At 46.0% G+C, this 24,904-nt stretch overlaps 1 protein-coding gene across 1 annotated transcript in view; it reads left to right on the top strand.

Moving 5' to 3' along the window:
- The first annotated feature begins 9,663 nt into the window (after positions 1-9,663).
- Positions 9,664-24,904, top strand: part of HIVEP3 (HIVEP zinc finger 3) — a 159,345-nt gene continuing 144,104 nt past the window's right edge. The window contains exon 1 of the mRNA XM_069068153.1: positions 9,664-9,720. The gene's annotated coding sequence lies outside the window, so the exon portion shown is untranslated. The remainder of the gene's footprint in view (positions 9,721-24,904) is intronic.

Here is a 24,904-nt window from a genome sequence, read left to right as displayed (position 1 = left end):
CTACATTACGGTACCCTCTGTATGCACCGTCCCCCCCGCCTCCCCCCGGGAAACGCATGGCGCTCCGAGCTGCATCCAATCAGAGCTGCAGCAGTGGCGTCATCCTGTTCTTCCCCAGTGATTTGCTTATTGAATAAAGATACATTTTTTTGTTCACATTTACCTGTTTATTAAAATTGCTGTCAATGTTCATTAAAATAAGCCCTCCCCTGAAAATAAGCCCTCTGGTGTTTTTCTGTCCAAAAAAATAAGACAGTGTCTTATTATCGGGGAAACACGGTAACAGTTAAAGTTGATAGGCCCTGAGGTTTGCAAGACTTCACATATATCATCAGATCTGATCTCTGTAACAGCTCAGTAAGGTGGGTACTATTATCATTTATCATTTTACAGATACGGAATATGAGGCTAAATGAGGACAGATGACTTATCCAGGGTCATATAGCTAGTAAGTGATTGAGGCTGAATTCCGACTCAGGTCTTCCTGACTTCAAGCCCAGCAGTGTATCCACTGAACAACCAAACTGTCTATTGTTTCCCCGATAGAACTCTTTGAGCACAGCCTGTTTCCAAGTTGCCTTTGCCCACCTCCATCCATCTTGTCTTCCCTGTCTGGGATGCACTCCCTCCTTACCTCTGCCTCTTAGAATCCTTGCCCCCTCCTGCATGAAGTCTTTCTCGATCCCCTCCCTGCCCTTTCCTCTCCCCCCTCTCCCACCCCACCCCCGCCCCTGCTTTCTGGATGCTCTCTTCCTCTTGAAATTATATGGTACATGGTTGGTTGTTGTCCTTCGTTCTTGAAGAGGATAAAAATGACATCACTGTGCTAGAGTCAAGTTTCAGTGTGTCCGACTGTGGCTGATCAGAGCAATGTGAGCTTGGAATGCTCTACAAGAACAAATAGTCCGTGTGAACATTTGGGGTGGATTCTCCAAATTTGTACATCCTGCGTTTCCTTTGAACTGTTTCAGTTCTGCTTTGCTCATACAGCACAGCACCTTCTCTGATATGGGCATGCCAGGCTGAGTGGCCCTGTGCCAGTGTTATACTTATCAGTGTAGATGTTACATCATCTGTAGAATGTAAGCTCCTGGAGGGCAGGAACTATCTCAAATTTGTATCTCCATATTGATAGTGTCTGACATATAGTGGGTGCTTAATAAATGCTTGTTGGTTGTTGATTGATTAATAGAAGCTGAAAGAGGGCCTCAGAGGCTCAGATGTCAGTGGGGCTAGACACTGCCTTGCTCACTTACACCAGCCCTGCTGACTCTAATCCAAGGACTGGCTTTCTGGGCTGTTGACCCTACCTCTCCCTGCAGGCCTGTGTTAACTGCTTGGTATTCTGAAGGGACTGATAGCAGCATCTTCTGCCTAAGGTGGTGGTTAGCCAGTGGAATTTAATGGAACCCTCAGTCTTCCTCCTTTAGCTTAACAACACTTGTCCAATTACAACCCAGAAAGTGATGCATTGGGTCTCTGGTGCCCCAGGGTCCAGAATGGTCACCAGGGTTTGGGAAGGGGCTAACACTGGTGCCCTTCTGCTCCTCCCTGAACAGGCCCTCCTGGTGGAAGGACCACAGGGCCAGGGGCATGGCTGAACAGCCCACAGCTCCTTTTCTCCATGGCTACTGCAAGCACCCATCTCCCTTTGGAAAACTAAGATGTATGGCTTGACTTTCTCGGAGTAAGGAACTCCAAGTTTAAAGTTGCTGCTAAAATATTGCCTGACCTTCAAAGCTCATTTCAAATGTCACCTCCTCCAGGAAGTCTTTGCTTAGTTCCTCCCTCTCCCCTTTTCCCTTCCCCAAGAATAAAATTTGACAAACCCACACTAAAAACACAGTGAGAAGGGAAGGGAGGCGGGGTGCACCAGAGAGCAATAGAGTACTGAACTTGGAATTAGGAAAACAGTTTCAGATGTCACCATTCTTACTATGTGACAAAGGACACGTGCTTTACCTTCTCTGGACCTTAGCTCCACAATTTTTAAATGAAGGAAGTAGTCTTAAGAATCTCTAAGGTGCCTTCTGCATCTAGATCCATGAACTTACCTTTCTTTTCCATCTCTGAGCCTTTGGCCAATTTAATTCAATTCAACAGGCATTTAGTAAGTGACTCCTGGGTAGAGAGTACCCTACCTGGCTGCTAGGCTGAAAAGATGTAAATCAGCAGAGGCAAAATCAGTCAAGAAATCATTTTTAAAGTGGGCATTATTTGCCAGGCTCTATGCTAGTCACTGGAGATACAAGGACAAAAGGGACACATACAGCCCCACATGGTCATGTCCTTGAGATCAGGGCAGCAGTCAGTTAGCAAACATTTATAATGCACTGACTATGTACCAGGCACTGTGCTGAGCACTGGAATACAAATTTTAAAAAGGCCAAAGATAGTCCCTGCCCTCAAGAAGCTTTCAATATGGGGTGGGGGACAAAATACAAACAGCTATGTACCAACAAGCAAGTGCCTGTCATCTCTGGGGGACGGGCACTAGCATTAAGGGCAATTGGGAGAGGTTTCTGGGATTTTATCAGGGACTTGAAGGAAGCCAGGGAGACCCGGATACAGGGATGAGGGGAGGAGAGAATACCAGTCATGGGGGGGACAGCCATTGAAAATGCTCCTGGTCAGGAATTAAGGTATCACACATGAGGAATCTCAAGCTGGGCTAGCCAGTTGTCACTAGATTTCAGAGTCCTTGGAAAGCAACAAGGTCTGAGAAGATTGGAATAGTAGTAATGGGTCAGGTTGTGAAAGATTAGAGAACACAAACGGAAGATTTTCTATCTGATTCTGGTGGTACTAGAGTACCCCCTGGAGTTTATTGAATAGGGGTATTAGACTCCCATTTTATGAAGATCCATTTGACAGCTGTGGGGAGGAGAGGCTGGAGTGGGGAAAGACTTAAGGGAGGTAGACCAACTATGTGAATATTTCAGTTGGTCGTCATGTACAAGGGTGAAACTGGAGCCATAATGTAGAGATGCTTGAATTCTAAGCTAAGGAATTTGTATTTTATCCTAGAGAATACAGGTTACCATTAAAGTACAGTACAGAAGCTACAAGGGCAGACCCATAGGTTAGAAGGATGGGAGGAAGGCAGCAGTAGAACCGTCCACGTCTTCTGTTGTGATTCTTTCCCCAGATACTTGTCTCATCTTCTTGCTTGTGTGATCTTGGGCTACTTTCTTTCATTTCTGTTCTTGTTTCCCCTTCTAGAGCCTTTGATGACTATTTTGAAACCCACAGAAGTTCTTGAAAACTATGGTGTAACTAGGGCGACTCACCCCCAGCAAAGGCCAAAAGAAAAAAAAGACATCCTTTGCCTCAGTTCCTCTCTGGCCATGGTAAATGGGCTCATTTGTACTCCCAAGGTTCCCAGGAGAAGTAACCCTATAACAGGATGAGCCTTAGATGGGGAATCAAGATGCCTGGGTTCTGTTCCTCACTGTCCCCATGGCCTGGTGCTAGGCTCTGAGGAAGAGCCAAAGAGAAATGAGAAGACCTTGTCCTCCTAGAGATTACAGTCTATTAAAAGGACCGGAGATCTAGACCAAGAAGGTCTAGAATAAGTTCAGTCAAGACTAAGCGATTATCTAACCCAAGTGTGTATCATACAAGGATGAAGCCCATCTTTTACAAGAAGCCTTTCCCCAATCCCTCATGTGTTTGTGTGTGTACGTACGTAGGTATGTATGTATGTATGTATCTATGTCTTGCTTTGTATGAGGGTGTGTATTTATCTTGTTTTGTATATATTTCTTTGCATGTTGTCTCCCCATTAGATTGGAAGTTCCTTGAGGGCCGGGACTGTCTTTTGCCTCTTTTTTTGTATCCCTAGAGCTTAGCACAGTGCCTAACATATAGTTCGATTGTTATTCAGTCATTTTATCAGTCGTGTCTGACTCTTCATGGCCTCATTTGGGGTTTTCTTGGCAAAGATACTGGAATGGTTTGCCATTTCCTTCTTCAGCTCATTTTACAGATGAGGAAACCCAGGCAAACAGGATTAATTGACTTGCTCAGGGTCACACAGCTAGTAAGTGTCTGAGACTGAATTTGAACTCAGGTCTTCCTGACTCCTCCTAGCTGGCTTCTACTGGTAACCAGAATTGAACTCAGAAAGATGATTTTACCTGACTCCAGGCCCTGCATTCTATCCACTGTAACACCTAGCTGCCCCCATATAAGCACGTAGTAGGTATTAATAAATGCTTATCGGTTGATTGAATTTAGTGTTCTCACCTGTGTTGAATGGAAAATACTCTAGACATTGGAATCAGAAGATCTGAGTTTTAGTTTTGATTCTATCACTTGATAGTCATTTGACCTTAAGGAAGTAATTTCTCTGGGATCAGGTTTCCTGGACCATCTACAGAATGGAAATATATAACAATACCTGCCCTGCCTACCTTATAGGGTTACTGGGAAATTATTTGTACATGTGAAAGCACTTTAAAAACTGTACAACTTTATACAGATGTATGGCAATATGATTATTCTTATGTGTTTCTCAGGCTGTGGTATGGTTAGAAAGAGCATAGAATTTGGAGTCAGAGGATCTGGGTTCAAGTCCTGACTCTGTCACTCCCTGGGTGAATGTGGCCATGTCTCTGGGCTTCAGTTTCCAGGTTCTTTGGCCCCCAGACTCCAGAGCTCTTCCCACTATTCCTACATGCCGTCCCTCAATTCTTCCTTTCAAGATACATTTCATTTGTTTAGCCAAGAGCATTTATTAATCACCCACTGTATGCCTGGCACTATTCTAAGTTCTCAGAATGCCCTGTAGGAGTTTGCCTTTCACTGGGGGCAATTTACATTCTATCTTTTAGGTCTATTTCATTCATCCTGTTTATCCTTCACCATAGTTTTAAAAAGCCAGGGCTCTGGGGTCAGAGGACCTGGGCTGAAATCTGCCCTAGCCTCTAACACTGTGTGACCTTGGGCAATTCACTGTCCTGTTTCCTCCCTTGGACTAGAAGGCCTCTTTAGTCCCTTCCAGCTCTATATCTAGAGTCCATGACCCTAGGAAATTCTACCACCCTTCTTACTATTGACCTAGTAGGAAAGCTGTGGAAGTTCAGCACTGGTTGACACTAACTCCTTAGAGAATTTAAGTTTTTCTTTCAATGTAGCCAGTACTTAACTTTGGAAACCATGCAAACCATTTTCATTGCCAACAAAATGTGGAAAAATTGCATATTTGCCAAACTGTAAATCAACACACCAACAGTAGCAACAAGAGTTTTCTTTAGAACAAAGGAACCTTCTGTTCCCATTTTACAGATGAGGGGGCTGAGGCTCAGGAAGGAAAGGTAGCTTGCCCAATACTGCTGAACTAGGAAGAGTTAGAACCTGGAGACTGCCAGTCCTCTGCCTAGATAAGGACCCAATAAATACTCACTCTCCAGAAGGCTGTTAAACTTTTTTCTGGAAGCATAGTCATAGTAGATAGAATACTGGTTTTGGAATCATAAAGACTTGGTTTGAAATTCTGCCTAAGATACTTCCTAGCTCCAGCACAGTGAGGGGGAAAAGAGGGTTGGGTTTGGAATCAGAGAAATTGAGTTCATCTATGGCCGCAGACGCTTACTGGCTCTGTGACCCTGGGCAAGTCATTTAACTTCTGAGCCTTTATTTCTTCATCCATAAAATGGACTAGAGGGGGTCTGAAGTCCCTCCCAGGCCAAGATCTGTGATGAGATCATTTCTACTGTGCCTTCCCAATGACCCTGGATAACCAACTCATGATAAGGTTGGACTATAGCACCAAGACTCCAAACAAGTCAATTAACCTCTCTCAGTCTCAGTTTCCTCATTTGTAAAAATGGAAATCATAATAACACCTCACAAGTCTTGAGGCTTGACTGAGATAAGGTATAAAAAGCATTTTGCAAACCTTCATCCATTCAGTGTGATCTTATTTCTTCAAGGCTGCCCTTGGCAGGGCAGGCCATGCTCTGGGCAGGGCAGAAGGTTTCCCAGGTTTGCTTTGAGACCTTTGGGCAAAGGCCCGGAAGTTCAGGGTTCCACCACCATCCCTGCTGTGGTAGTGATTTTCTCCATGTCACTCCAGGGCATCGTCCTGATTTAGCTCATTTTGTGTTTGCCTTTTATTAGAGAGCAAAGGGCTTTTTTTCCCCCAAAGAAAAAGCCTCTCTTTTTTTGCTCTTGGAGAGCCTAGCGGATTGGATGGATACGGCTGTGGCTTTATTCTGAGGCTCTGTTTGCCCTGTCATCATTTCCTCCTCTCTTCTCTGGCTTTTGAGGCTATCTAAGAGCCTCTCAGGGAGAGATGTTGACTTGTGCAGTCTTTTAATACCTCTCTGTTCTAACATCCTTGATTTCTATGCCCTATATAAAACACAGCAAACTGATGGGATGAGTGCTGAACTTAAGAGTTTGGAATAAGGAGACGTGGTTTTGGATCGTCACTGATATATGGTAGTTGGGTGATTCCAGGCAAGTCACTTGGTGCTTTTGAGCCCCATCTGTAAAATGGGGGTAATAACGCTTGTATTGCCATATTATTTGAGAGGTATCTTGGATAAATGGCGAGTGAATAGATGACTGGCCTCAGAGAAACATGGATTCAGATCCTGCTTTTGATATATATTGATTGTGTGGCTTTGGGAAAGTCTCATAACCTTACAGGCTCCCCAAAAAATTCTCTAAGACAAGGGTTCTTAACTGTTCTTGTGTCATGGACTCCTTTGACCACAGTCTATCTAGTGAAGCCTGTGTACCCTTTCTCAGAATTATGTTTTTAAACACATAAATAAAATACATAGGATTACAAAAGGATCCTATTGATTATATTGAAATTATATTGAAATAGGTATCATTTTTTCCCATACAAGTTCATGGACCTCCTGAAATCTACTCACAGACCTCATTGGGCAGGGGGATATTTGTGGGTCTCAGGTTAAGAATCTCTGCCGTGTAAGTTGTGAATAGTGATTGATCTGCCCTGGTAGAAGTGGTTTCATCACTGGTCAGTGAAGCATTGTGGAAAGGATAGATCTGGGGTCCAAGGACCTGTACTCTTATTTGGTCTCTCTGGGCTAAGTTGCTTTGAGTCTCTGAGCCTCAGTTTTCCTCATCTGTAAAATGGCTATATAATCCCAAATGTTACTTTCGGTGCTAGGCTCCCCTAAGTATTATTGAATTGTGAATATTGGTATGTCTTGGCCTGCTGGCTCCTGCAGGTCCCTCCTGTGGCCCACATTCTTCCTCTTCTCTTCATCCTCCTCCTCCTCTGCTTCTTTTATGTCCTCCTCCCTAGATTCTTCCTCCTTTTCTCCCCTTCTCTCTTCTCTTCCCCTGCTGTTCTTCTTCATCCTTCCCACCCCTCCTCCCCATCCTCTTCTCACTCTCTCCTTTCCCATCAGTGGATGAAGAACAGTCCCCAGCTGCTCTGCAGATCCAGGCTCCAGAGTTCAGGTGTGACTCATGCCATGAGGATAATGAGATCCACAGTGCTTCTGGCAAACACTGCCCTTTGGGAAGTCCCTGGGGGCATGAAGACTCTTCTGGTCAAGGGTCCAGGAAGCTGAGTACTATGGAGCATGTCCTGTCCATACAGAATCTCTCCCAGCAAGCTGCCCTTAGCTTCTGCCCCAGTGCATCCTGAAGGGCTCGCTGGAGGCTATGTACCACATGGAGCTCATTCATGGGCACCTGGGAGAAGGATCCTGCCAGCTGGGGCAGCACCAACAAGAAAGGAGTAGAAGGGAGGGAGGGAAGAATCAGACAGCACCCTGCCCTAAAAGGAGCATTGGGCTTGGAGTCAGTGACTTGGGATCAGGGACCTCAGAAGCCACCCACCTTATTCTACAGGCTTAGGGAGGGTGAGGATTTACCCAAGCTCACACAGGCAGTGCTTGCCAGAGCCAGGGTTCGAATGCAGGCCCTCTGATTCCAAATTCAATGCTCTGTCTACCCCATGCTGTTCCCCCTTTCATGGGGTGAGTGAAGGAGCAGAGCCCCCAGGGGGTGCAAGAGGGATGAAATGAAATGGAGGACCTGTGGAAGAGAGGAGTAAAAGAAGTGCTAGACTTGGAGTCTAAATACTGACCCCGCAAGTCATCCCCCCACTTGAACTCCAGTTTTCCCTCTTTAAAACGAGAGCATCAGAGGGCCCATCCATCCAGCAAGAAAATCTTATACTGGCAGAGGATGGAAAGAAGAGAAAAGAATTTCGGGAGGGTGATGGGAAATTGCATTATACAAATCCAGCCCCCGGAATCCTAGTTGTTGGGGCGGCCAATTCAGGACAAGAGGACGGTCTCCGACTGGTCAGACAGGCTGGGACTAGGGCAGGACTTTCAGCCCTTAACAGTGGGTGCTGCTCGAGGTGAGCCAGAAGCATCAGCGACTGCTTTTCAGACCTTCCTCTTTCCCCCTCCCTTCCCTCCCGGAGGAAATGACCCTGGGGGTGGGGGGTGGGGGAGGGGGAGGGAGGCCAGGAGGGAGGGGTGCAGCTGCCCAGGAGCACAGACTGACACCGCCTGTCACTGAGGGAGCGGAAGGAGCGCACAAGCTCAGCCGCGGCCTCCCGCCAGCCCGCTCTATGGCCTGGATCCCTCCCCTCCCTCCCCCTTACTCTGGAGTCTTCCCCTCCCCCCCCCCCCCCCCCCCCCCCCCCCCCCCAGTTCCCGGTGTTCGCCTGGAAGGAGACAGACTGGGGGAGGGGGTACAATTCCCACGCAGGGATTCCCCAGACAAGGAGACCCCTCCCTCTCTCCCTTTCTGTCCTTCCCTCCTGCTGAGCTCTGACCCAGCGGTGACCCGAGGCAATGGGTCCCGCGGTTGTGCAGGGGGATATGGAGGAGAAAGACCAGTGGGAAAGGAGGGATTGGGAAGAGGATGGGGAGGAGGGGGTGGGAAGGATGAAGAAGAACAGCAGGGAGGAGAGAAGAGAGAAGGGGAGAAAAGGAGGAAGAAACTAGGGAGGGGGATGTAAAAGAAGAGGAGGAGGAGGACGAAGATAAGGGAGGGGAGAGAGGAGGAGGAGAAGAGGAAGAAGAGGCTAGGAAGGAGGAGGAGGAGGAAGATGGGGGAGGGGGAGAAAGGAGAGCGGGGAGGAGGAGGAAGGTAGGGGTAGGGGAGAGGGGGAGGAGGGCAGAAGGGGAGGAAGAGTCTGGGGAAGAGGAGGAGGACAGAGGAGGACGAGAGAGGGAGGAGCCCGGGCTGGGAGCTCCTGGGGCCAGCACCAGCGAGGCTGGTGGAGGTGGCGGGAGGCGCTGGGAGCTGGGCGCTCCCTCCTCGCTCTCTTGGAGCGGGGCTGGCTCGGGAGGGCGGCAGGCACATCCTTGTGCAATGCTTGAGAGGCAGCCAAGGGCTGAAGGATTCCCTCGCCGGGGCCGAGCGCCGCCCGCAGCTGCCTGACAACAGGAAACAATGTGTAGTGAATGGAAAGAAGTGGGTGGCCCCGGCTAAACGACTTCCCTTTACATCACTGCCCAAATAAGGAGCTTCCAATTAACCGCTTCGGCCCCGGGCCGGCCCCGGGAGCAGCTCGCGCCCTGGTGCGTGGCGCCGGCCCCCAGCTCCTGCTCCGGGTGCGCCTCGGGCTCTGGCTCCGACTCCGACTCCGCGCCCTCCGCGCGGCTCGGGCGCACTCGCGGGGATCTGGACCCGGACCGGGCAGACGGGACAGGCAAGGCCAGAGCAGCCGCCGGCCCCAGGCTGGAGCAGCCAGCGCGCCGCTGTCAGGTGAGAGAGGCGCCGCGGGGCCGCGATTGCGATGGGGTACGGGCAGCCCGGGGGAGCCCAGTCTAGGGAGGAAGGAACAGGGACACCTCCCGGCCCTGGGGGCCTTTGGTCGGGTGCCAGAGTGGCCCCAGGCGGACGGAGCGGAGCCGCGAGCAGTAAGGGAGGGGAGAGGAAAGCAAGGAAAGGAAAGGGAAGAGAGGGCAGAGCTGGACACAGCCCCACGGCACCGGAGGGGATGCCGGAGCCGAGAGGCGAGTGAGGTGAGGCGGGATGCCCTGTGTGTTGGAGCGGGCGCGCCCAGCTGGTCCGGGACCGGGACAGGGACAGGGACAATGGGCATGTCGGGCTGGAGAAGAGAAGGAGGAGGCTGCCACTGGTAGCTTCCCTCCACCGGGAGCAAGGCTGGGGCTACCACCGCCGCTGCCACCAGGGTTTGCAGGAGCTAAGAGCCACCTTGTTTCCATGGGAAAACACCTGGGCATACACAGCGACACAGACGTACATAGAGACACACACATGCTTCTAGACTGGGGCGCACAAACAGCCACATCGGCACAGTCAGAAAGTCACAAAGATACAGAGATAAACAGACTCACACAGAGACAGAAGAACATAGTCACAAAGACACAGAGACACACGTAGACACACAAATACATACAGAGACAAATGCAGGCACACTCAGACATTTACACACACACAAATTCGGGCGCACAGACACACAGACCTAGCCGCATACTCTTCCACAGGACACATCTAGCCAGCCAGCCAGGCAAATCTCCCCCTGCCTCTCCTGGGTGTGTTTCCCGTTAGGTGTGGGCACTTTCCCACTGTCAGACAGAGCAGTCCCAGCAGGGTGCCTGTCAGCCTGCTTCTGAGTAAGCCAAAGAAACTCTGCTATGAATGGGCAAATAGGGAGCCCTGCCTTTCCCTGAGAGCCCGAGGAAGCAGGGGCTGGAAGGACTGGGTGGGAAAAGCAGCCCTGCCCCTGGGACTCTCCTCTGTTCCAGGCTGGTTGTTTCTAGTGTAAAGGCTGCTTTCGGGTGCTTCCTCACAGCTGTATGTGGAAGGGATGGGGGAATCCAGCGGCAGGCTACAGTGGCAGGAGCTGGAGAAGTCAGGGGCAAGCATCCAGGCACAGTGTTCACATGCACATAGTTGGCACCCATATTTGTAAACTGACTGACTGAATGAATGAATGACTAAGTGAGGGATTTTAAAAGTATTCTGGCTAGGTCCCTGGGTCCTAGCTCTGCCACCTAACTAACCCTGTGATTTTGGGAAAACTGAGCTTTGGGCCTCACGTTCCTCATCTGAAAAATCGGATAAATGAAACTAGAACATTGTTGGGAAGGCTGTACAAGATAATATGTGTGACATAATATATTAAAATGTTGAACCACATTAAGGATAAGTGTAGCAATACTCCAAAAAACACTTGTTAAATGTCTTTCACTTTGATTACACAGTGAGAAGTTGGGAAGGGGGTAGGTGGGGGAGGAGGATAAATTAAAAAGATCCCTTCTCAAAGCTTATAAGGTAACAGCATGGTGCTTTGGAAAGAACCCTGAATTTGGAATCAGAGGTCAGAAGATCAGAGATTTTTAGATGTGGAAAAGACTTTAGAGGTAATTGAGTCCAACCCCTTCATTTTACAGATGGGACAACTGAGGCACAGAGGTTAAATGACATACCCAGGATCATACATCTGGAATAGGTTTGAGGCAGAATATGAAGGATATCTTTCTTACCGTACTTAGAGGCCAAAGCTGAACATGAATTAGTACACTCTGCTACTTGCTAGCAAGTATCCTTAGGACAAGTCACTCGACTTTTCTGGGCCTCGGTTTCCTTATTGTAAAATAAAGAGGGTTGAACCAGATCACCTCTGAGGTCCCTCCAAGCTCCAAATCTATGATCTTATAATTCATCTAGTGGTATATAGCACTTGGGGGACCAGATCTATGATTTCTTTTTTCTTTTTAATGTATTAAAATTTAAAACATTTTCCAAGTAACAGTATTTTTCCATTAAGCAAAAGAAAAACTACTCAATTTTTATCGAAATAGTCTGGCAAAACAAATTCCCATGTTAGCGCTGGCTGCAAATGTTGTCTTCATCCATTCCTATGGACCCCTGATTTATCATTGCATCCATCACAGTCCCAGAGTCTTTCAAAGTTGTTTTTGTCTATAATGTCAACATTGTATGAAGTATTCTCTGAGTTCTGCTTACTTTCACTCTGCAACAGTTAATAAACATCTTCCCGGTTTCCTCTGAAATCGCACATTTCCTCATTTCTTCTAGCACAATGATATTCCATTGCATTCTTATGCCACAATTTATTTAGCTATACCCCAGTGGGATGACAGCCCCTTAAGTTTCCAGTCTTTGGCTACCACCAAAAGGTCTGCTATAAATCCTTTTGTACATGTAGACTTATGATTTCATTGGTATGAGGGTCCCCCCAGTGAGGAAACTCTCTTTACCAATGCATATTGGCACCTGTTCTGTAACTTAGTGGGGATGGCCACATATGGCCTCCAGGTTGCAGGTTTCCCACCCCTGACTTAGAGTCTTGGAGGGTTGCCTGAGGGCCAGACAGGTGGGATGCCAGCATGTGTCAGAGATAGGACTGGAAACTAGGTCCTACTGAAACCCAATCTGGCTCTCTATTTTTGAATTAAATTGTTGTAAGAAATTTCCTGTGGATCTGGCAGGTTTCTAGAAGGGCCATCTTTTAAATTGTTACCCTCCTGCTTGTCTCTGGTTCTGTAAAGTGAAGAAGGCATGGCAGATCCCTCAAGTTATGGAGGTGACAATTACTGTCTTTGCATCAGCTTTCCCAGTTGTCACATGGGCTGTAACAGCTACTCTCATGGGGCTACACATGGCTATGGTTTTTTTCATTTGTATTTTGGGATGTTTCCACTCAGTAGTACCCTTACATCAATGGCTTCCACGATATGTGTTGTTTTGTCTTTAAGCTGTCTTCTAGCCCTGCATCCTGGGCTGCATTTTTTCCCCCTAACATATTTATGAGGGAATCCATCCTTTGCAAATTTTCTTATTAGCCCCTATTTAGGGGCTAGTTGTTGGATTGAAATGTGTAGGGTAATTGTGAACCCTGTTGATAAAAGGAATAAGGGGATGATAGTCCCAGTGTCCCTTGTTCTGGCCAGGCAATCCAGAACATCTTACTCAGTTATGTGTTCCACATTTTGGGGAAGGACAATGAGGAGTTGTCTGAAGGAAGGTCATCACATTGGTGGGGGAAAAAGAAATGCATTGAATTCATGCCGGATGAAGGCCAGCTGAGGAAAGTGGGGATGACTGACCTGGAGAAGAGCAGGTTTAAGTGGCCACTTTCTATAAGAGGGCTTTCCTGATTGGTCTCCAGTTGTTAGTATTCCCTCCCACACATCTCAAATATATATCACATGGTGTAAAGCACTTTACAAATACTTGGAGTATTATTATTCTTATCTTTAATCTAGTTCAATGTTTTTCACATATTTTCTACCCCAGTCCTTCAGGGTCACCAGTTGACAACTGTAGTTGGGCCACGACCTCAATGTATCTGCTTTATATCTATGTTTTATACATATTGCATATTTTATACATACTATCTATACACACATATGTGTGCATATGTATATATGCCTGTGTATACACACACACATCTGAGTAAGAGGGAGGTAGTAAGATACCTTCAGGTATTTGAAGAGCGAACTCTTAGATGAAGGAATACATGTGTTCTTTTGAATTCCAGAGGGCAAAACTAGCAACAGGGACAAATTGTAAAAAGAGCTCAATTTGGAATTAATGTAAAGAAAAACTTCCTAACAATTAGAGCTAGCCTAGAATGGAGATAGTAGGAGAAAGACCCAGCTGGAGATCTTTAGACTAAAGCTGGATGAGCCCTTGTTGGAGAGATGATTCTGGCTCAGGTATCAGCTGGTGTCCCATCCCTTCCAACTCTGGAATTCTGGTATAGAATGGCAGTAGCTAAGATATCCTACCTGGTGCCTCCTCTACAATCACATCATCATCCCTTGGCTGGACTCTGAAATAGCTAGGAAGCTTAACTGGTCTCTCTGCCTACATTCCTTCTCTCTCCAATTCATATTCTATATGCTGCCTGATAATCTTGCTAAAGCCCAGTTCTCATAGTCACTTACCTTCTCAGAAATCCTCAGTGGCTCCCCATTGCTTACCCAAGGAAATATAAACACTAATCCTGGCATTTAAGAATTATTCATAATCCTTCTTCAGCCTCCCTTTCCAGTCTTATTTCATACTGTTTTCCTCCCTTCCCCACCTCCAGGCTTTTTCCTCCTTTGCCTATGCTGTTCCCTGTGACTAGAATTAGGTGTCGTCTTCCACCCTCCTACTAAGCTTCTGCTTATATATTCACCTCCTCCAGGAAACCTTCACTCATGTGAAAAGAGTTCCAAATTGATATTACTAAAGTGCAGAGATGACTCTTCCATCCCATGGCTCAAGAAACCTCCATGGCTACCCATTTCCCTCTAGGATAAAATATAAATTTCACCATCAGTCATTGAAAACCCTTCACAATCTAACTCCAACTTACCTCTCTGGACTGCACATTATTTACTATCATTAACTCTGTGTTCAAACTAGAACAGCCTATTTCTTGTTCCCTGTATACAACATTTAATCTCCCACCGCCATGTCTTTGTAAAGGCTGTGATCAATCCATGATAAGAATTCTCTCCCTCCACACCTCAGCCTCATAGAATCCCTTTCTTCAGAACATTTGCCACTTCTTATAGGAAGGCTTTCCTGATTGCCTCCCCCCCCCCATTGTTAGCGTTCCCTCCCACACATCCCAAATTATATTTACTTAATACAGTTTTTGTATGTATGTATCTTTTTATGGGTTGCTGTTTCCCTACCCCCACCACCAGGGGTATGGAATCTCCCTAAGAGGGGGATCACTTTGGCTTTTGTGTAGTGTCTGGCACACAGTAGAATAAGCATGGGGGAAGGACCCAAGATTTCACTGGTTTTCAGTTGGATTCCTCTGCTGCTCCCTCCCTCTCTCCCTCCCTTCTCAGGGTTCCCCTAGACCTTAGTGCAAACCCTTCCTTTGGGATTCTCTCCTTCTCCCTCATTTTGCCATTTGTTAGATGCTCCTCTTTCCCCTTTGTTGACCAAGAACACCTTGAGGGCAGAACCTGTGCTGGGTTTTTTACCCCTGGCCCTTTCTCTAAGTAAATACTTTATAAATCTCTGCTGATCTGGTCACTCAGCCCATCCTAATAATTGCCCCATGTGATCTCTATCAAACTCTCCAAGGGATGGCCTTGGTCTTAGCAGCCACCCCAGCCCTTCCGGGTCACCAGTCAATAACCGCAGTTGGGCCACAGCCTCCAGGCCTCGTCCAGGAAGCAGGCTGGCCAGTGGGCCCAAGAAACAGGTCTGGCCAGTGGGCCCAGGAAGCTCATTTGATTGCCACATGGGTTAGTTTTGCTGATGGGCGGAAGAGAGCGTTCCTTCTCTGAGTTCTTCTGGTATTCCTTCATAGCAGTCTTTGCCCAGCAGCTTCTTACCAGATGCTTATGTAGGTAACTTCAGAGTAGCAGAAATGACCAGGGATAATAATTTCTACCCATTCCTTACCAGTCACCCTAGCAAAGAGAAGCAGAGGCCCTGATGAACTCTAGTATAACCATCCTGTATTTGGTATGGGGGATATGTGCTGACACACTGGCATGCAGTAGCCAGAGGCACTGGGGCCAACCTTGGAGTCAGGAAGACCAAAACCCAGTCCTGCCTCTGACAGTTTTGGTTGTGTGCCCCTGGGCAAGTAGTGCCTTCAAGGATTGTTAGTCACAGACGAACTGCTTATCTGAGAAAGAGGAGAATGCATGGCAGATTCCACAAAGATAAAAGTATGGCTCTCCAATGGTATTCTAACACTGACTCAATACAGGTTCAAGAGTTGATTGTTAAATTTTCAGTGTGAGCATATTCATTTGCACCTCAGAAATCAGCAAACACTACAAATTAGGACTTAATTTATTGTTTTGTTGATTGTCTAGACTTAAAATTATGGAGAAAAAATGTTAATAATGCAGATTAAACTTTAAAGTATGTCATGCACAATTTTTTTTTTTAGAGAGCTGGTTGTTAAAAATTTTACCAGCATCTCCCTGGTCAATTACTACTATTACCCCTCTCCACACCACCACCCTCCCCAGTAGTAGTACCCAGAGCACCATTCTTAGAAGACGTGAATTAGAATCTCAGAGTTGAAAGGGGCCTTCCAAGAGGCTAATGCAGCCCAGGCATAAATGAGGAGGAAAGTGGCTGAGCAGGCTTTTCTTGAAGTCCTCCAATGAAGGGGATCCTCTTGGATTTAACCCAACCTGCTTTAGGACAGCTGTAATTGTTTTTTGTTTGTTTATTTATTTTTGTTGGGGTTTTTGTTGAGGGGGGTGGATTAGGTTTAAGTGACTTGCATATAGTCACCCAGTCAGTAAATTTGAACTCAGGGGCTGGTGCTCTATCCATAGAAGCACCTAGCTACCCCAAGGCCAACTCTAATTGTTAACAAGTATTTGCTGATTTCTTACCCCTTCTGGCCTCTGGGGCTGAGTCAAGCCCCTCTTCCAAGGGATAGCCCTTCAGATACTTAGAGATTAGATTCTATCTTAATCTTCTCACCTCCAGGCCAAACATTCCCAATTCCTTTAACCAATCCTCTTAACAGAATGACCTCATCTGGCATAGCTTTTCACCCCTGAGATCTCTCTCCTCTGCTGGATGGATTCCCAACCTGGCTATGACCTGACTGAGCTTGGGAAAGTGGCTTCACTCCCCTGAGTCTCAGTCTCCTCATCTGTAAAATGAGCATACTCATTCTAGCACTATTTACTTCATAGGGTTAAAGGAAGGTAACATAAACATGGCAGTTGTTATTAGTGTGTCTGGGTTTCCAGGAATTCAGTTGCACAACAAGAGACAAAATAAGTCACACAGACCTTTTTCTAGACCAGGGCTCCTTGACCATTTTCGTGTCCTGGACCTCTTCTCAGAAAAAGGTTTTCAAATTCATAAAATGAAACAGGATCAAATAGGATTACAAAGGAAATCTATGTGCTGAAATAATGTTATCAAAATATATATTTTTTAAAAATTCACAGAAAATAAAGTTCACAGACCTCCCAGGCTATAGAAGAACCAATATTTGTATGTCTTTCCTTTTTTCCCTCCTCCCTCCCTTCCTCCCTCCCTACTTTCCTCCCTCTTTCCTTCCTCCTTCCTTCCTTCCTTCCTTCCTTCCTTCCTCCCTTCCTTCCTTCCTTCCTTCCTTCCTTCCTTCCTTCCAGAAGTTTCCTTATTTCCTTCTTTTTTGAGGCAACAGGGTTAAGTGACTTGTCCAAAGTCACACAGCTGGTAAACATCTGAGGCTAGATTTGAACTGGGTCAGGTCCTCCTGACTCCACTGCCAGAGCTAACATTTGGATGTCTTAAGGGTTGTAAAACATTTTACAAGACATTATAGCTCATTTGATTCTCACAGCAGTCCTGCCTGGAAGGTACAGCAGGTATTCTCCCTATTTTAGAGTCTTAGAGAAGAGACTTGTCCAAGGTCACATATCTAGGAGATAACAAAGGCATGAATTGAAGCCAGGTCTCTCCTGATGCCAGGTTCATCCTTCTTTCCCCCATAGGTAACCACCATGGGTAACTGTCCAGTTTGCCCAAGCTGATACCTACTTAACCTCCTCCCTACTGGGAAGGGCAGCTCCTTCCTTAGCCTAGGCTGCTACAGATCAGACTGAGCCAGGCCCTGCTGAATTGTCTCTGGAGTAGAGCACTAGAATTTGGGTTTCAAAGGGTGACCCTGCTGGGAAGCAAACTACATGAAAAGGAAAATTGAGTAGAGAGAGCCAGATGTCAACACAGCAAGCAATTAATAAAAGCAGGGCTGTCAGCAGGGCTGCTATGGAGAAGCAGGACTTGCTAGGTGCAAGCTCCAGTTTGGAAGCCTCACCTCTGGATGGACATTCTAGAGTTCAATTCCATCAGCATATAGAAAGTCCAGGGCCTGGCCCTGGGATTCCCCCTGGGGGTGTAAAGCTGGATGTCATCACTATCCCTGTTCTCAGGGAGTTTATGTACTTGAATATGACGTGAATAATTGTAAGTGAACTCAACCCTTGGACCATAAACATTTATTAAGTACTGACTACCTCTCTCAAAGTCAGGGGATTCAAATTAGACTGATGCAGAAGAAAGGACTGGACAAGGCTAAGGAATTGTGGAGGAAGAGATCTCAATCAGCTAGAGAGATTAAGGAAGGTTTTGTGGACCTAGTGGCAGCTTAGGCCTTTAATGAAGGTAGGGTAGATCTGGGATGTCCAAACTTAGTGTGGAGAAAAGATGGCACAATTTCATGGAGTGCGTAAAGGAAGAAAAAGTAGAGAGCGGTAGAATTAGAAATGGAGGTTGGGGGATGGCTACGTGGCACAGTGAATAGAGCACTCATCTTGAGTCAGGAGGACCTGAGTTCAAATCCAGTCTCAGACACTTAACACTAGCCATGTGACCTTGGACAAGCCACTTAATCCCAATTGCCCTGCCTTCCCCCCCTCCAAAAAGCAAGAAGAAATGGATGTTGGAGAGATTTCAGAGGACCTTGAACGACAGGATAAGGAATTAGTTTAGCTGGGCATTAGGGGAGCCAGTGAAGGGGTGACAGGCTCAGACCTGTCATTAAAGATTTCCTAGACTGCTTATGAACAATCCATGAGAGAGGGAAGACTGCAAGCAGGGAGGGCTGGCAAAAGTTCAGACAAAAGGTGATGAAGGGCCAATCTCATGCTCTTGTTGTTTAAGGGAAAAGGAGGAGACAGATGGGGTTGCTGTTGGGCAAGGAGATTTACCTTGCAAAGGTTAGGAGAGTCAGTCCTGTTACTATAACATGGAACAATGCCAGTGATTGTTTCCACAGTAGGTCTGGAATTCTCCAATGAGTAATAAATGACTAGCCCAGGAAGTAGGAGACTTTAGCAGCCCAGAGGAAGTAGCGCTGGGATGGTCCCTCTACGATGTCAGGGTCAAGGAAATTGGTAGACCAAACCTTAAAACCTCCTACAATTCTTAGCCAGGAGGAGTTTAGTGGCCTGGAAAACATACCAGATTGGGAACCCAGTGTTCCAAGTTCAAATTCTGACACTTACAAACTATGCAACCTTGGACAATTACTTAGGCCTCAGCCTTCTGTTCTGTAAACTGGATGGTGTCTTCTAGCTCTAAAATCCATAGACCTTAAGAAACCCACTCTAGAAAGTAGGCAGGAAAGTGAAAGTCTGAGCGCTGGATCTGAACACCCCCACAATTGTCTGCATACTGAAGAATAGATAAGGTCAGAAAAGCAACTCAAAGTGGATTATGATGCCTCTTGCTGAAAGTCTAACACTTCCCAGACTGGATTTTAGAGTGGGGCCTTCAGGGCCTTTTTCCCTCTCCTCAGCCTATGTACCCATAGACACTCAGCTGGAAGTCATGCCACTGGGATGTCATGGAAAGTATACTAAATTTGGGGGACTGAACTTGGGAGTCCTGGCGTAGAATGAGAACTGAATATTTGCTTATTGATGGATTGATGGATGGATGAACTGAGACACAGGATTTGAAGTCAAATTCAAGGTAGTAACCTTGATAGTTACTTCTGGGGGCCTCAGATTTTTCCTCTGTAAAGGGAGGGGGCTGGACTAGATGGCCTCTGAGTTCCTCTTCTGTCCTGTTTTGATCCTATGACCTAGGCCCCTTTTAGGTAGTAGCCCTGAGTGGATACCCTCATTGGGGGAAAAATAAAGATCCCAGGTTTCTGGGTATACCAGAAATATAACTGGTTTGGGGTCGCTGGGAGCTTTTTGTAAGCCACTCAATGCAAAGGGAGGAATTTTTTGCAGCATATGACACAAGTAGAAACCTTTCCATAGAGGGTTACAGCAGAAGACAGTGAAACAAAGCTTTAGCACTTGGCTTGGAGTCACATTCCAATTCAATTCAGTAAACATTTTTGAGATTTTTAACCTTATCTTTTAATTTTATATCACCTACATTTATATCAGCTGCACCTCCTCCTTCATATAGAGCCCTTCCTTATGACAAAGAATTAAAAAAACACAGTTTGACCAAATTAATCAATATATGAATTATTACATGTAGTTTTCCATACCTTTAGTCCCTCACTTCTACAAAGGGAAGGAAGTGCCTTCCCATATCCCTTATTTGGGGTCAAACTTGATTGTTATTATTTCAGAACATTCCATTTCATCTGTTTTATCTAAACAGGCATTTTTTCAGTGCCCAAGATTTAAAAGACTCTGTGCCAGGTACTGACAATACAATGACAAAAAGGAGACAGTGTTTGCCCCCAAGCACTTGCATTTTCTATAAAACACTAGGTTTAGCACATAACTGAGTCTTGGGGTCAGCATTCAGCATCCAGACAATTCCAGTTGATTTGACTCTGAGCTAAGTACTCCACCCCAACCTGTTCCCTTCTTTGCATAGTGTGGCACAGTTTGGACTCTATGGCACTTAAGGCCTCTTGTCATTCTAAATTCTGTTATCCTGTTACCTTCTCCTTGCATTCCCTTTCTTCTAGGAGAGCTTGGGTTCAATGCAAACCAACATTATTTTCTTTTATAAATACAGAAACTAGATAAATAACTAGTTAAATAAAGGTTTTAAGCCAAGCCAGTGGTAGAAGAAAAAAACATAGCCTTTTGTTTTCCTTTTAGAAGACCACAGTCCAAGGTTACTGAGGACAGAACACTGGGAGACCCGACTGCATAGCAGAAGACTGGCTCTTAAGTCTTATCAGCCTCAGTCCTAAACATGCCCTGTCACTCATTGGCCACATGACTGTGGGCAAGTCACTTCCCCTCTCTCAGCCTAAGTCTCTTCATCTGTGAAATAAAATTGATGATTATACTGTTCATCATCTAGATAGTGTAGTATACAGAAAGCTGGTCCTGTAGTCAGGAAGATTGAGTTCAAATATGACCTCAAACTCTTGCTAGCTATTTGACCCTGGGAAAGTCACTCCATTTTTGTTTGCCTCGGTTTCCTTACCTGTAAATCGGGGATAATAATAGCACCTACCACCCAGGCTTGTGGGGAGGATCAGAGGAGAAAGATGTAAAGATGCTTAGCACAGGGCCTGGAATGTCATATGTGGGTGCATCATAAATGCCTTTTTCTTTCCTTCTTTCCTTCCCTGACAAGCTCACAGGCTTGATGTGATTACAACTAACCTTCATCTTGTTCCTGGTCTGCCTCCTGCTGATCTTTCCAGGATGATTTCCACATTTCTCCTTTTTTCATATTCTCTGTTCCAGTCAAACTGCACCACATGCTGTTCCTCATACCCAAAGCTCCATCTCCCATCTCTGTATCTTTGCAGTCTGTTCCCCCCATGCCTGGAAGGCAATCCCTCATCACCTCTACCTCCTAGAATCCCTGACTTCCTAATGACTACTATGTGTCAGGCACTGTTCCAAATGCTAGGGATGAAAAAAAAGACAATCCCTGCCCTCATGGAGATCCCAGTCTAATGCAAACAGCTGGGGACAGAGAAGCTCTCTATGGGATAAATTGTCCATTATTAAAAGAATGAAAAACATTAGAATTAAGGGACTTGGGGAGAGATTTCCTATAAAAAGTGAGATTGTGGCTGGGACCTGATAGAAGCCAGGGACCCTGGGAGCTCGACATGAGGCTTTATAAAGAGCATTCCAGACGTGAGGGGTGGGGGGCAGCCAATGAGTGCTGGGAGCAGCAAGGAGATCAATATCACAGGGCTGCAGTGTACATGGATGGGAGTGAGGTATATGAAGACTAGAAATGTAGGAAGGGACCCCAGAAGGGGCTGTTGACTTTATTTATTGAATTTTGGTGGTACTTTATTTATTTACTTATTGATTCATTTAATAAATGAATGGTGGTGGTAGTGGTGGTAGAGGTGGCAACTTCATTGTCCCTCCTGCTCTTCAGGAGGTATGAGATTGGAGGGCGAATTGGACTGGAGAGAGACACTAGGCAGGGAGACCAGGCAGCCCATAGTCCAGCTCTCATCTCATCTGTTCACCATTTACTTTGTATATATTTGGTCTTCCCTAATCAAATGTAAACTGTCTCTGTTGTCTTTATAGCACCCAGGATAAAGTCTGGCCCATAGTAGGAGCTTAGTAAATGTTTGATTGATTTTTAAACTGTCTCTGTGCCTTCCATCTGTCTCAGTTCAGCTGCTGGAGCCTTTCTGGTAACCTTGTCCTTCCTGTCCAGTCCTGAGAGTACTGATTTCTAGACCATCCCTGGCTCTGCCTGTTGGGCCCAGGCAGGTAGACAGAGCCAGCAAAGGCTCTCTCAGGGCCTAGACAGATCCCAAGGAAAAGGAACAGCTTGGTAGGGAAGTCTCATCCGCCTCTGAGTCACCAACTCACAGCGGTGGAAGGCAAGGAATGTCATCCAGGGGGTTTTGATCTTGAGTCTCCGGACTTGTTTTCAAAATTATTCTGATTATTTACAAATTATTAACTACTTTTTTTCAATATAATTGGTTTCCTTTGGAATTCTATGTATTTTGTTTTATTTGTCTAAAAAAAGTTATCCCGAGAAGGGGTCCATGGACTTCACCAGACTGCTAAAAGGAGGGGCTTCAGTGACCCAAAAAAGACTACAGACCTCTGATCTACTTCGTCATCCTTTCACATCCCTAAGAAACTCGTCCATCCTTTTCTTGAATACCTTCAGTGATGGGGGACTCACTGCCTCCTTTGGCAATCCATTCCTTTTGGAGACAGCTCTGATTGCTAGGAAGATTTTCCGCCAAATTCTCTTCTACTTCTACCTGCTTCACAGAGTGGCCGAATCTGAGAGCTAAAAAGGGGCATCAGGGGATGTCTGGTGGCAGACTCTCTGGGACAATTGTTCATTAAAACTGCCTGAAGACCTCCTGCGATGAGGAAGTCAGGATTACCCTGGGAGGTAGACACTGTAAGGAAAGAGTTTATGAAGAAGGTAGACACCATAGCTTGCAGTGACATCACAGTGTGAAAGAAATAAGGTCCTAGCAGGGGTATGGGAAAAAAGGAGAGCCCAGTGGCTCCCAGGTAAGGTTTGCCTTCTTTTAATTCAGGAAACACTGGGGTATATCTAGCCAGGAGGGCCTGGTGCAGGAGTAGACAACTATGCAAGATTCCCTGTGGAGCTGAGAGTCAGTTCAACTCAGCAAATACTTATTAAGCACCTACTGTGTGCCTCAGATACCGAGTATAGAAGGACAAAAACATGAAACACTCACAGTTCCAGAAGGGCTTAAAAATCTACTAGGGAAAAACCACACATTCGGAGGAAGAAGGACTGGACAATTTTGCTAATAGAGAGAATGCCTCCCAAACAATATAAGGCAATACCTACAGCACTAAGAAGTTAAATGACTTAGCCAAGGTCATATAGTCAGTAAGTATCAGAGGCATCCCCAAGGTCTCCAAGAGGCCACAGTGAGTCTCTTAACACATACATAGACAAATATACAATATCCAAAGACAATATACAGGATTGGGGCAGCTAGGTGGCTCAGTGAAAAGAACACTGGCTTTGGAGTTAGGAGGACCTGAGTTCAAATGTGACCTCAGACACTTGATCACACTTACTAGCTGTATGATCTTAGGAAAGTCATTTAACCCCAATTGCCTTGTCTTCCCCCCCTCCAAAAACAAAGCAAAACAAAAGGTTATACAGCATGATTGTGGGACACTGATGACCCCTTCTACTCTTTCTGGACCTTGGACATAGCTAACTATTTGAATATTTTCTCCCGAATTAGAATGTGAGCCCTTTGAGGGCAGTTACCAATTTTCTGCCCTTCCTTTCTATTGCTAGCACTTGGAAGTGATTCATAAATGTTTGTGAATTGTTTAACTGATACTCAAACCAGCAGGCTTCTGCCCCAGAGCTTGGACTTTTCAATAGCAAAATGTTCCAAGGTTAGCTTGCTTCCTTAGACTAGACTCAGAGGGTCAGACATGGGGCAGTGTAGGGCTGAACTGAAGTGAATTTAAAAAAAAGGAAATAGAAGGAAGGTTTAATAGGGGAGGAGACCACAGAGGTTTTGTTTGGGAACCCTGGAGAAATATTCCCGCCTCCTAGTTTCCCACAAATATTTTTATGATGTCGTTAACTAGCTTTAAAGAGAATAATGCTAGTAGAGGTCTTAATTCCTTGCCTGAGGATGAGAATCTATGGGATGACCTAAGGATGCTTCTTAGGGTCATCACTCTGTTTTGGCCTGAATGATCCTGACAGGAAACCCTGGGGTTCAGAATCTCAAACAATGGCCCAGAAATGGGCCATTGGCAGGTGTGGTCTGAACCCAGAGATTAAGTTGTAGAGGACATTGGTGCAAGTTTCTTACTGCTAATATCTACCATGTGTATGGGCAGCTAGGTGGCACAGTGAATAGAGTGGCCCTGGCCAAGTCACTTAATCCCTGGTTGCCTCAGTTTCCCCATCTGTAAAATGGGAATAAAAATGGTACCTACCTACCTCCCAGCATTGTTGTGAAGATCAAATGAGATAATATTTGCTCAGCTCCTGGCATATAGTAGGTGCTTAATACATAACTGTCCTAACCCACACCAGTGTTGAGTGCTGGATTTGGAACCAAAACAACTCCATGTGGATCCCAGCTATGCCACTTATGTGGCCACCTGTAGGACTCCAAGCAATTCACTTCTCCTCCTCGAACCTCAGTTTCCTTATCTGTAAAGTGGGGACATTATACAAATAATATTACTTACCTCACAGAGGGTATTATCAGGCTCAAATCCAGTCATCTCAGTAAAGTGCTTGTCAAGTCTGAAAGTGTGTGTAAATGCCAGTTTCTGTCATCTCTGTCCTCATCATTGTCCTCATCAGCCCCGAAGGTGAGGAGACTTCTCCGTAGGAGAATCAGGTGAGGGAACTAAGGCTGGTTTGTTTTTTGTTGTTGCTGCTGCTGTTTGGTTGTGACCCCATGGACCACAGCACACAAGGCCCAAGTTCAGGTTCATTTTCATCATTTACATGATATTGTTTAGCCTGGAGAAAAGGAGGCTTAGGAGGGTCTGGATAACATTGGGGAAGAGGGCTGGGG

The sequence above is a fragment of the Petaurus breviceps genome, unplaced genomic scaffold (genome assembly GCF_028583685.1).
Source record: "Petaurus breviceps papuanus isolate PSGF00001 unplaced genomic scaffold, PetGlider_PUasm1.0 90760, whole genome shotgun sequence".
NCBI classification, from domain to species: domain Eukaryota; kingdom Metazoa; phylum Chordata; class Mammalia; order Diprotodontia; family Petauridae; genus Petaurus; species Petaurus breviceps.
The sequence above is the reverse complement of the archived record's forward strand: the minus strand, read 5'-3'. Positions and strand labels throughout refer to the sequence as shown.